Source organism: Amblyomma maculatum, chromosome 7, assembly GCF_055883805.1.
Source record: "Amblyomma maculatum isolate TAMU_Amacu chromosome 7, ASM5588380v1, whole genome shotgun sequence".
NCBI classification, from domain to species: domain Eukaryota; kingdom Metazoa; phylum Arthropoda; class Arachnida; order Ixodida; family Ixodidae; genus Amblyomma; species Amblyomma maculatum.
In genome coordinates this window covers 110,735,504-110,747,498 of record NC_139350.1, presented here as the reverse complement: position 1 = coordinate 110,747,498, position 11,995 = coordinate 110,735,504, and the positions used below count along the sequence as shown (strand labels likewise).

At 46.3% G+C, this 11,995-nt stretch overlaps 1 long non-coding RNA gene across 1 annotated transcript; it reads right to left on the bottom strand.

Moving 5' to 3' along the window:
• Positions 1–1,239: 1,239 nt before the first annotated feature.
• LOC146184424 (uncharacterized) lies at positions 1,240–11,630 on the bottom strand. The gene is made up of 3 exons (XR_014708566.1): positions 11,416–11,630; positions 10,514–10,611; positions 1,240–1,389 (listed from the first exon to the last, which is right to left on the bottom strand). It is a non-coding gene; the product is annotated as an uncharacterized LOC146184424 (long non-coding RNA).
• Positions 11,631–11,995: the final 365 nt, after the last annotated feature.

Genomic DNA, 11,995 nt, shown 5'->3' with positions numbered 1-11,995 from the left:
GGCATTACCTTAGTTTCTCTTGTGCAGTGCTTGAGACGGTCTCTTAACAGCCAAAGCCTAATGGATGCCCTTAAAACGATGTGTCCAAAATGCGAGCTCGAAGTTAGGTTACGGTTTAAAATTTTTCGTAGATAATTACATTCAGATACGAACTTAATAAATAAACCATTTTGTATGTGCATTAAAAAAGCGCTTCTTGTGTGCTATTGACATTTTGAAACACTTCGAGCTATTTAAAAACATCTGCCAAATCTGACACCATAGAAAACAACCGATATGTCATCACTCAAGTTTGCAATGGTCCTCAGATAATTGAATAGGCAGGTATACTGCACAGTTTAAAAACAACGACTGCACACTTGGAAATTAAAGGTCAAGTCATTTAAATAAATAAAAAGTAACAATGGACCCAGCTCTCGTTGATTTTTCTCTTTGTACGGGTATGCATAAAGCCAATGTTTTGAATGAAGTATCAGTATCATAAATCTAGGACCAAACATAATAAATCAGCTAACCTTGCGCTTGACGCGAGATAGCCACAGCCGCTTATGCGCAATAAAATTTCATATAGCGAAGTAACCAACACACAGAGCCTTGGAGAATTCCCGAGAGTAGCTAGCGGAGAAGCGTAAACGGAAACCTCCCTTACAAGAATAAGTGTGTAAAGTATGTGTTCTAGTTGTTTACTTATGTAAAGTCAATCAGTAATTGTCTCACAAAAAGGACACACAAATTTTGTTGATATCCAGTCAACACCTATCAAACTGTGGCACTCAGAATTGTTAACTGGGTGTACTAATGTTGTTGACCGCCGACTTGTATTGAAGTTGACTTAGCACAGATTATCAACACAGCACTAACTCTGCTGCAAGAATCCAAGTTGTTGACTGAGTGCATTACAGTTGCTGAGTTGACAAGTTGTGTCACAGTTGTTGACTAAGCACAGATAGTCAACACAGCATTAATTCTGCTGCAAGAATCTAAGTTGTTGACTGAGTGTATTACAGTTGTTGAGTTCACAAGGTGTATCGCAGTTGTTGACTGCACACAAAATGTCAACCTTGCTGTATACAAACAAGTTGTTGATGGCATGTACTACAGTCATTGAGTTCATTAGTTGTATTCGACACATTAAATGGGCCCAAATATTATTAAGGTAGTAATCCTACTGTAAGCATCCAATTTGTCGACTGCTTATGTCAGCTGCTGTGCAGTAGTAACCACGTTATATGAGTGCAAATCACCTTTATTGCTCAACCATCAGGAGATGCACTCCCTGCATCAGGAGCTGCGATTGGATTCTTCTGGTGCAGCCTGGCTAAATAGTTGGCCAGGCTGCTTTTTTGATGTTAGGGGCACTTAAGCCAGGAAACTTGCTGCATGTGTACCCTGAAAGAAAAGTAAGGTAAAATAAAATAGACTTATCAAAACGTTCATGCCAAGGCAATAGCAATGTGCCAAGACATAATGAAATAGTAGTAGACTAAATATCTAACACATCCTAAATCTTATGCGAAATAGTATTTCGATACCAGCTCCTTCCCTGCTACCTAACTGTTTGCCCTCGTGTACTCAAACATGGTCAATAATGAATTAGGTAAAAAACTAGGGGGACACCTTTAAGTTCCTCCATTGGGGGTGTGCTGCGGTTGTATTCCACGTTTTTTATATTTTATGCATAAACTTTGCATCGGCAAACACTGCTTTTCCATTACGAATAATCTGACACATTTGGATGCATTTTTCAAAATTTTCAATTATACCAATCAATAAATTAATGACACACCCAACTCTGAAGCGGAAGCTTCGCTACGGACACCAACTCGAGCCTTCAGCATCAGTGTTGATGGGTGCCTGAAAGAGCGCCAACTCGGATCTCTCCTTTCATGTGGGAGGGTGAGATTAGAATCAGCCTGCCATAACATTTGAATTCGCGATACTGCTATGCCACGGGCAGGAGCTGCCAACTAAGGTCACTTCTTCATATGTAAGGGTAGTATCAGAATCAGCCTGCTAGAACCCTTTGCATTAACGTTACCTATAGGACACGCAGGCATGTCCATACGGCTTGGTTAAACCGGGACTTCATATCTGGGCTGGTAGCTTATGCTCTCGCGTGATACCCCTAAAAGCCTGAGCTTAGGTATCCCCAATGATGTAGCGCCCTACACTGATACAGTGTGATAGGGGAATAACGTAGTAGGCAAAAGAAGCTTCCGCTTCCATCCAGGTTTAACCAGAGCTAAACCCCCTATTGCAAAAAACAGCGTCTCCCAGCATCTTCCAGTGCGGTAGGTTTTTCGCGCTTGTTTCGCACTGGATCTGCTGGGGACGCTGGAGGTCTGTGATATTCACTGGAGTAGTGACGGGAAGACTGGGATTAGCTTTTTGACTCTGGGTGTGTCGCTGGAATCCGCGATGCACTGGGAGAAGCGCCAAATGTGCGCTGGGGCCGCACTGGTCCCGGTTAGCAGCCCTCAGAAGCCAACATGGCAACAGCGTACTTGCAATCGACCATCGGTGCGCATATGAAAAATATAGTTCAAGTAATCGCTTTTTGCTGCGAAGTTGTTGCCCACCTGCAAGAAAACAAAGGCAGTATCTTTTTTCTAGTGTTTGCCATGTTTCGATAGGTCGTTTCGAAAGAGACCAAGATTGTCAAACCTCTGAAATTGAATAATGTGGGCTACCTGCATATCAAATTTCACAGCTGATCATGAGGGCCCTCTAACACAATGATTGCTGCCAAAACGTTCAATTTGAGCTCAATTGCAGGCTCCAAACAGGGCCTACGCATTAGCGAGCGTAGCCTGCACCGCGGCCCAGTATAAACAGCAGAAAGAAAAAAATAAAAAAGGTAGAGGGTAGTTTACCGAGTGATGGGCCCAAACAACAACATACAGCGCTTGTAATGCTGATATTTTGCGTGTTTCTAAAGCTTTGCAGCTCCTTGCTCTGCGTATAAATTAGCCGAGCCCTCGGTCGTCAAATCGCTTCCCGAAATGTTTACATACAAATAAGGTTTAGTTACACGCAAAATAGTATCGTCGCTGCTGCGCTTGCCGGCATCGAAGCTTGGTTGCACTTTTTATCCTTGAAGGTTTGTGCTACAGTTCCATGTTCCGCGAAAATTACGCCTACGGTAGCAGAGCACCAGCGAAGAGCGGGCGCTGGTAAATTTGCCAGTGATGCCACACTCGACATGCTAAAATGATTCCAGTGCACAAAATAGTGCGCATAGGCATCCTGAACAGTTGTCGGTGACAGCAGGCAGCAAGCTTCAATGGCCAAGAAGTTGTAATTGTTAGAGCGGCAGCAATCGTCCGTACACTTCGAAACATGAAGTCCCAACCTTATGAATGTGATCATGATATAATATGCAAAAATATTTCAATAGTTCTCAGTTTCGGCGTGGCTGAGTGGTGAACAAGATATTTAAGCAAATTGTCACAACACATCTAAAAAGCACACCTAACAATTATTGCAGAAATATCAGGGTAAAGTACATCCCTCCTTTCGTGCATTCGGGAATTCTGGGCGCAATTGAGGGAGCATCCCTTTAGCTCATCTTCCGAGAACACTTGCCGCAAGAGGGCCTGGGCAAACTTTCCATGGCCACTGCTTGATTGGGCAATAGGCCCAAAAGAGATGACTCCACAAACGTGCCGCCTCCTATGTCACCCTACAAGGAAGTTTTTTTTTTCAATAAGTAACTCTAAAAGCATTTAAAAGATACCAGGCTGAAAAAAGGTTCATACAAAGAAACAATCAGAAAATCATCCTGACTCTGGTGGCAACTATTCTATACGAAGCCATGCACTTGGCGAAACGGTACGTACACGTGTACCTGAGTAGACGAAGCGACAGGGACAGGCGATGCATCATGACTTTACGGATCTACGTGACCAATGCAGCTGCTCTTTCCTGTTTGCGACGTTAAAGAGCCCCTCCCCCCCTCCAGTTATGAAAAACATAATTCAAAATTACCCAGTGGGAATATTGATGTATTATTTATCGCAAATACATATATTGGCGAGCATACGTCCCATGTTCCGGAACAATGCACAGCACTTGCAACAAATAGTGAACGAAACAAAAATTGGTACCTCAATCGCTTTAAAATGAAACATTCAGGTTTCAATATACCGACTACAAGACAGTCTTTGTCAGCATTATTGAGCCACAAAATCAACCAAGCAAACTAACCAGGAAACTTCCAATACTTCATTGTAATTTTAAACAGCGCGAACAGGAAGACACAGGACAATATACAAGGAAGCCACACTACAAGCGCTGGCTCACAACTCAGCCTAAGTCTTTATTCCAAGGCCCAGATAACAACAAACATGAAGAAAACGAAGCAATCACGTGAAACAACCCCTGGGTTCACCTGCTACACAAAAGGTCACTCAAAAAAGAAATTTCTTTGCTTGAAAGAGAAGCCTTGCTGACACAGTTATTGTCCCTTGAAATAAAATATGCTTCAGCTGTTTCTCTCGTCAACTTTTCTTTGTGGCGATACAAAATCCTAACCTGGTTAAACATGGGAGTACACTTCTTCTTCTCCTTCTTCAATGTTTCACAGGAATGGCAATGTGAGACCAGAAATGTATTGTCCTTGACACTTTCCAAATTGTTCCGGTGTTCCAGTAGTCTCTTGTTAATACAGCGTTTCCCATTCCGTGGTAGCAAGATTTCTTCAACGCATTTAAATGTGTTGAAGAGGTCGAATACCATTGCTGTGTGACCCCCGAGTTTGGCTGCTGTTGAGTGTCTTCAAACACCTAAGTGTATTTCAGTAACAAGCGAAGTCTCGGTTCCAGTCCAGGTTTGTCTTGTTGATGGTTCCGATCTACAACGCTGCATTGTCTACAACGTAGACGTTGACGAGGACCAGGCTATACTTCAGCGTGAGCTCTACTGCCCTACTCATCGTGTGATTCAAGCTCGTCGCATGGGAAAGGGGCGCTCTTGCATCGTCACCTTGCAAGGCCCCAAGACTCCTCCAACTCGCCGATACTATTATGGCTGCATTCTACGCCCTCAACTATATAAACCAAGTGTCGTCTACTGTTATACCTGTTTCCGACCTGGACATATGCATAGGTCCTGTCCTTTTACAACACCAGATGACGCTATGCTAGAAGAAACAGTATCTTACCGATACGGACTTTGCAAAGCTAATGACCATGATATCACCTCTCCAACTTGCCCAGCAGAGCAGAAAGCAACTCAAAAGGTCCGTCATAGGATACAAAGGCAATGGTCTCAACATGTTACTTCACCATCGATTCAGACATTCAACAAATTCGAGGCTCTCCAGTTGGACGACCATGATTGGCCACAGCTATCTGAGACAGAGCCACCGGCAATCTGTACACCACAAGCTTACAGCGCTAATGTGAGTGCACAACGTCGTCATAAACAGAGTAAAAACGTGAAGGACATGCCGAAACCTCCGCAGGATGATGTGACAGCAGTTGACGACCAAATTGAAAGGCTTTTAGCGGAGGTCTAGAAGCTTCGCAAACATCGTGAACTGCTTGCTCGTCGTAGGCGAGCAACGGAATCCCAGACCGCGAATATCAAAGCTGCCTCGCCAACGATTATGTCCCATACTCCCATGCCATTCACTGATTCCCAAAAGTCTTCTGCTGCCCTGCCTGATAACTCTTCGAAATTGTTACTGAGGTTTATGGTCACTCAGTTATCTAACCTGACATCTGTGCTTTTGCGACATCTGGACTCATAATCAAGATGGCGACTACAAGATATCGCGGTGTGCTTCAGTGAAACTGTAGAGGGCTCTCTACAAAGGTTGGACAGCTCAAGTCCCGTCTTCGCATGAACAAGCTTCATGTATGGGCCATGCTACTGCAGGAGACCAACGCGTTGCCACCCATTCCTGGTTTCAGTGGATACGTGTCTCCTTCCATGGGCGACCGACGTGTGCACACGGACACTCCTTCGGGAAAGGTGGCTGTGTATGTTGACACACGGTTCCTCAGGTACGCCTTGCTCTGGAAAATTGGTGTACTTCATATCAGGAGGTTGTTGCAGTGGCAGTCAAATTTTATAAGGCAACTGTTGTAGTTGTGTCAGTCTATGTAAGACCTGGTGGTGGCTCTCCCTCCCGCATAAACCTTGAATGGTTGCTGAATGTTAGGCAACAATACCCGGGATATCCAGTTTTAGTTGCTGGTGACTTCAATGCGCCTCACCCGGACTGGGGATACCCCACCTTAAGTCCTCGCGGCAGGCGAGTGCGAGACACCTTTACGGATGCGCTGTTTATTCTCCCGAACAATCCAGATAAACCAACAAGGACTGTGCGTCATATTAGGAGTGGAACATACGCTCCAGATCTTACGTGGTGGTCAGGAACCGGCACCCCCTCGTGGCACTTAGAGCCGGACTCCTGGGGCAGTGACCATCAGCCTATTATCATCGGTCTCTATCCATCACAGGCGCGACGATTACGCCGCAAGTGTACAGTTGTCCATTGGGACAATTTCCGCGCCATTCTTCAAAATTACTCTGTGGAGTCGGCACCATCGCTTCTAGGCCGCATAAAAAGCGCACTGAATGAGGCTACAACCATTACCTGGGTGGAGGTTGGTCGACCAACACCGGATGTGCCTCTGCTCAACTTGTGGGCTGCTCGTCGACAAGCGGAATTGACTGCAACCAGAGACCCAACTTCTGCGCATGCACGTACAAGACTAAATTACGTTACTGCTAAGGCTCGAAGGTATGAGCGTGATCTCTCACGACGACACTGGCACCTGTGGTGCGAGCAGTTCTCCACACAGTCATAGAATGCTCATCTTTGGCGAACTTTCCATGCCATGGAGCATGGTTGTCATCGTCCTGATGCAGCGGCCACAGCATGCTTTGCAGCAAACTTGTCTCCGAATGATTTCGCAAGACAAGCAGCGCGCAAGTTTTTCCCCAAGTAACAAGGTATGGCTAGACAGCGATGTACCAGGCAGCTGGAAATCGGCTATTGTGATCCCTATTCCAAAGCCGGAGAAAGCACCAACAGACCTAAGCAACTTTCGACCTATTTCCTTAACGGCAACAATTTGCAAGCTTCCTTGGAAAATGCTCGCCACACGAATCTCGTGGTGGCTTGAACATCACGGTTTCTACCACCCGGCCCAGATTAGCTTTCGACCACCTATAGGCACCGAAGACGGATTGGCTGTATTGGCGTCCTCAGTATTATCATCAACACGCAGCCACAATGTGCGCACCGTCCTCGCCATGGATGTAGAAAAGGCTTACGATAATATCAGTCATGCTGCCATTCTGGATTCAATTGACATGCTCCATTTACCACTTTAAGTACGCAATTTTGTTAAATCTTTCCTTGAAAATAGACAATTTGCAACACGCCTCAGTAGCGAGGCCATAGGATCATTTGTCCCTCTTCGCGGCGTACCCCAGGGATCTGTGTTGTCACCAACATTATTTAATATTGCGTTTTTCTCACTTGCATGGCGGTTACATGAAATTTCTGATCTTAAAATCTTAATATACGCTGATGACATCACAGTGTGGAGCACGCACAACGACCTACTGACCAAATCATCGGCCCTGCCATCAGCTTTAGATATTACGTGCACATATGCATCTTCCATCGGCCTTGAACTTTCCGCCAGTAACACTATGTTCATATCAGTCGCCAACCGCTGGGGCCACCGTAAACTATGGGCAACACCTATTCGTCTACATCTATCCGGAACCCCACTTCAGGAAAGTTCAACAGTAAAAATATTGGGCTTAACAATTCATGAGTCAGGAACTGGAACTACATGGCTGTCTGGCGTTAAAAAAAGCAGGCGTTAGAGACACTGGGTCTGATTAGACGCATTGCTCCAAAAATGGGCGGCGCTCGCTCAGATGTTGCGAGACAGCTGGTGCGGGCAGTTGTGCAACCGCGCCTTGTTTATCAAGCCCAATTTCAGCATTTGACAAGGGCACAATGGGACGGACTTGAGGCTATAAATGAGGGTCATCACCTGCCTTCCTCGCATTACACCAATCGTGGCGCTCCAAGAAAACGCACAACTAAACACAATAGATGAACTGGTGCAGCGACGACGTGATGCACGCATGCTTAAGGCCGCACTCTCTCACGCAACGTGCGCTCTGAAGGCTTATGCATCGACACATTCACTACTACCCCCACCACTGCCAGATCTTCCTCCTTGGCGTTTTGTACAGCTGAGCGATAACAAGCCAACTGATTTACGCCGACCAAGAACACAGGAAACGACGTCTTCACTTCGCGACCGAATTATGGAACAAGACGCCCGCTTGCCACATGGTTCGATTGTAATTTACGTCGACGCAAGCATCAAAGCCTGAGAAGTGATAACAGCAGTTTACTGTCCTAGCAAATCTTCATTGAACAAGACGTCCACATTTCAATTACCGGAACCTCCATCTTCTTTTTGTGCGGAACTGCTTGCAGTGCAAGAGGCGCTTCGCTCTGTGACCGCCATTCCCATGCTTACCACGGCCCGTATTATCATACGTACAGATGCCCTCCAGGTGACAAAGCTACTTAGACGCGTTAGTAGTAGCCCGGAAATCTGCCAGAACATGCACAGTCTAGCGGCTCGCATACCAAATCCAATTCGTATTGAATAGATCCCGCGTGACCTTTTAAGTGCTCAAAGCCAAGTGGATTCTGCGACCCGCCTTTCAAACTCAACCTCGACATCGCCAAACCTCATAAAATTGGACAATGCCACCTTGCTTTTAACAAGAAAGGAGCACCTCCGGCGCCGTACACGTGCTCTTATACCTCCGTGACCGCCATTCCCATGCTTACCACGGCCCGTATTATCATTCGTACAGATACCCTCCAGGTGACAAAGCTACTTAGACGCGTTAGTAGTAGCCCGGAAATCTGCCAGAACATACACAGTCTAGCGGCTCGCATACCAAATCCAATTCGTATTGAATGGATCCCGCGTGACCTTTTAAGTGCTCAAAGCCAAGTGGATTCTGCGACCCTCCTTTCAAACTCAACCTCGACATCGCCCAACCTCATAAAATTGGACAATGCCACCTTGCTTTTAACAAGAATGGAGCACATCCGGCGCCGTACACGTGCTCTTATACCTCCGTGTACGGTAAGCCTCCCCCGCGGTCTAACCCGTGCAGAGGAGGTGGCGCTTCGGAGGATTAGAGTTGGGGTGGCCCTAACACCAGTAGTGATCCGAAAGTGGCCACAATTTCGGTATTTATATCCACACCCTGGGTGCCCCATCTGCAAGTCTAGAAATATAGAAGCTGACATCCATCACCTACTGTGGGAATGTCCAGCGTTGAAGGCAACGCGGATCCGGCACCTGGTGGCAGCTGGCCTCTCCCCCCCAATCCGCAGTCATATGCTGTTTGGACACTGGGACCGCATCATCGTTCACTCCTCGATTTCATTGCATCAGCCAACGTTTTTTTCATTTATTTGACCACACCCTTCATCCATCATAACCTTCCTTTTAGGCCCTGAGGCAATAAACTTCGCAAAAAAAAAACAATCCCTGCTTAGCATGGGTGAGAAGAAGAGGAAAGCTGCGGTGGTACCATATGTGCACAGAATTTCACATGGCCTCAAAAATGTAGGCAAGAGGTATGGTGTTGATGTCGCATTGACCGCCCCCGGCACAAGATGAAGATTTGCCCAGCTATTCAAAAGGAAAGAGACTCGAAGAAGCAAGAATGTGGGGTGAAACATAGAGACCCATTTGTTAAATGCAAGGCTGGTGTTGTGTACAGGTTTCCACTTTCTTGTGGAGCCTGTTATATAGGACAAACAGGATGCTGTATTAACAAGAGACTACTGGAACACTGGAACAATTTGGAAAGTGGCAGGGACAATACATGTCTGGTCTCACATTGCCATTCCTGTGAAACAATGAAGTAGGCGAAGAAGTGTACTCCCATGTCTAACCAGGTTAGGATTTTGTATCGCCACAAAGAAATGTTGACGAGAAAAATAGCTGAAGCAAGACTGTCAGCAAGACTTCTCTTGCTCTTTCAAGCAAAGAGATTTCTTTTTTGAGTGACGTTTTGTGTAGCAGGTGAACCCAGGGGTTCTTTCACGTGATTGCTTCGTTTTCTTCATGTTTGTCCTTATCTGGGTTTCGAAGTAAAAACTTAGGCTGAGTTGTGAGTCAGCGCTTGTACTGTGGCTTCCTTGTATATTGTCCTGTGCCTTCCTGTTCGCGCTGTTTAAATTAGCAATGGATGTTTATCAACTCACCCAATAAAGTATCTTGGTATTCCAATACTCCACCGTCACTTGTGACATCTTGACACATGATACAATCCACCTGATCAACCCTGACTTTCTTAACAAACCGTCATCGCAATATTGTCTTTTCTACGTAACAGAATCCTTGAATAGCTGTGGTTAACAGTATTTTATAGTTTCTGAGTTGTGGAAGAGTGACAAGAGTTTATTCACACATGGATGGTGAAATACAAACAAACATACCTTCTCATATGGCCTGACAGGCTGCTCTTTTGGGTCCTCCTTTTCTTTCTCAACCTGCTGCAGAATTGTCTTCAAGCGCTTCACCATTCCACAGGCATCTGTAGTAAGCATAGAAATGAGTCACAATAAAGCAGCAGACAAGAAAAGTGTGTGCTTATCCTGCCAAAAGTACAGCTAAGCCCACTGTAACGAGCACTTCAATAATTACCGAGGGTGGTACTACTGCCAACACGTGTTACAGAAATGATACTGATTCCCAGATACAGCGAACAAGCGTTGCCCACACAACTCGGTGAGAAAACGTGGAGCTGTAAACTCGGCCCAAGCTGTCAAAAATTTCGACTACCTCCTAGTGCCATAATCAAATAGATATTCCGCAGCTTCATGGCACAACTTTTTTCAATCCTCCATTCTCCAGCTCCCCCATCGAGAAAAAAAACTAGCAATTTAAAAAACTGGCTGTGGCTTAGGTTGGTTAAGCCTGGTAATTGCGAAGCAATACGTGGGTTCTGCTATTGTACCGCTCGTGGTGATGCTCTGGTTATGCTTATGCTAGTATGGCTATGGTGATACTCTTGGCTGTGCTATGTTCTGCTATGTTTGGCATGGGTAAACACGCACAGACAAGAATGACGACACACACATGTTACACCCAATCAGAACGCTGCAAACGCGGGACACATTTTGTCCAGTCCGCATGAGCCTTTAAAGGCTTTCACCTTAAAACACATAGAAGCTAAACGCCACAGCCCGCCGGGACGGCGAGTCCTACCCTCTCGACCAAAGAATTCGCGCGCCGTGTGCACGTCGCTCCCGTTTCGCTGCGTTCCGGCGTTTCAAACTAGTAGTGCTGGAACGAGATGCACATTCCACACTGTCGGCCAAACTTATAATTTCCTCACTTGCTTCTGCCGTTGATTCTGCTGCCGAAGACGCTGAGCGTTTTTTTCGCCTGGCTGCATCTTGAGCTCGTCGCTTGGAAAGCCGTTCTTCTCGTTCTTCTTTTGTCTACGCAGCTCACTGATGCTTTCTCTTTGCAACCTGCCGAAGCGTATAAGCTGGAGGAGGCATCTCATAGGCTTGACGAGAAGAGCAGGAATCAGGCCGGGACCGTGGCTATATATGCGCCGCGTAAGGCGACAGCGTGAGATGGGGCCCCGTTTTTAAGCCGATGGTATGACGTCACATAGCGCGCAGCGCACCTGGTGAGAGGAGCGGGAGTCAGGCCGCGGCCGTGGCTATGCGCCGCGCAAGGCGACGGCGTGAGATGGGGCCCCGTTTTTACACAGATGGTATGACGTCACGCAGCGAGGTCACGCGAAAGGTCAAGCGTGGCTATGCGGCCGCGGCATGGCACGGGCTGAGGTGGTAGCTAAAGTAGTATTGCTTCGCAATAAAAGAATGCAAAGCAGAGCGGGTGGTTAGCTTCCCCTGGCCCCTCTTCTGAAAACTGTACACTGAAACTATATTTTACATACATTT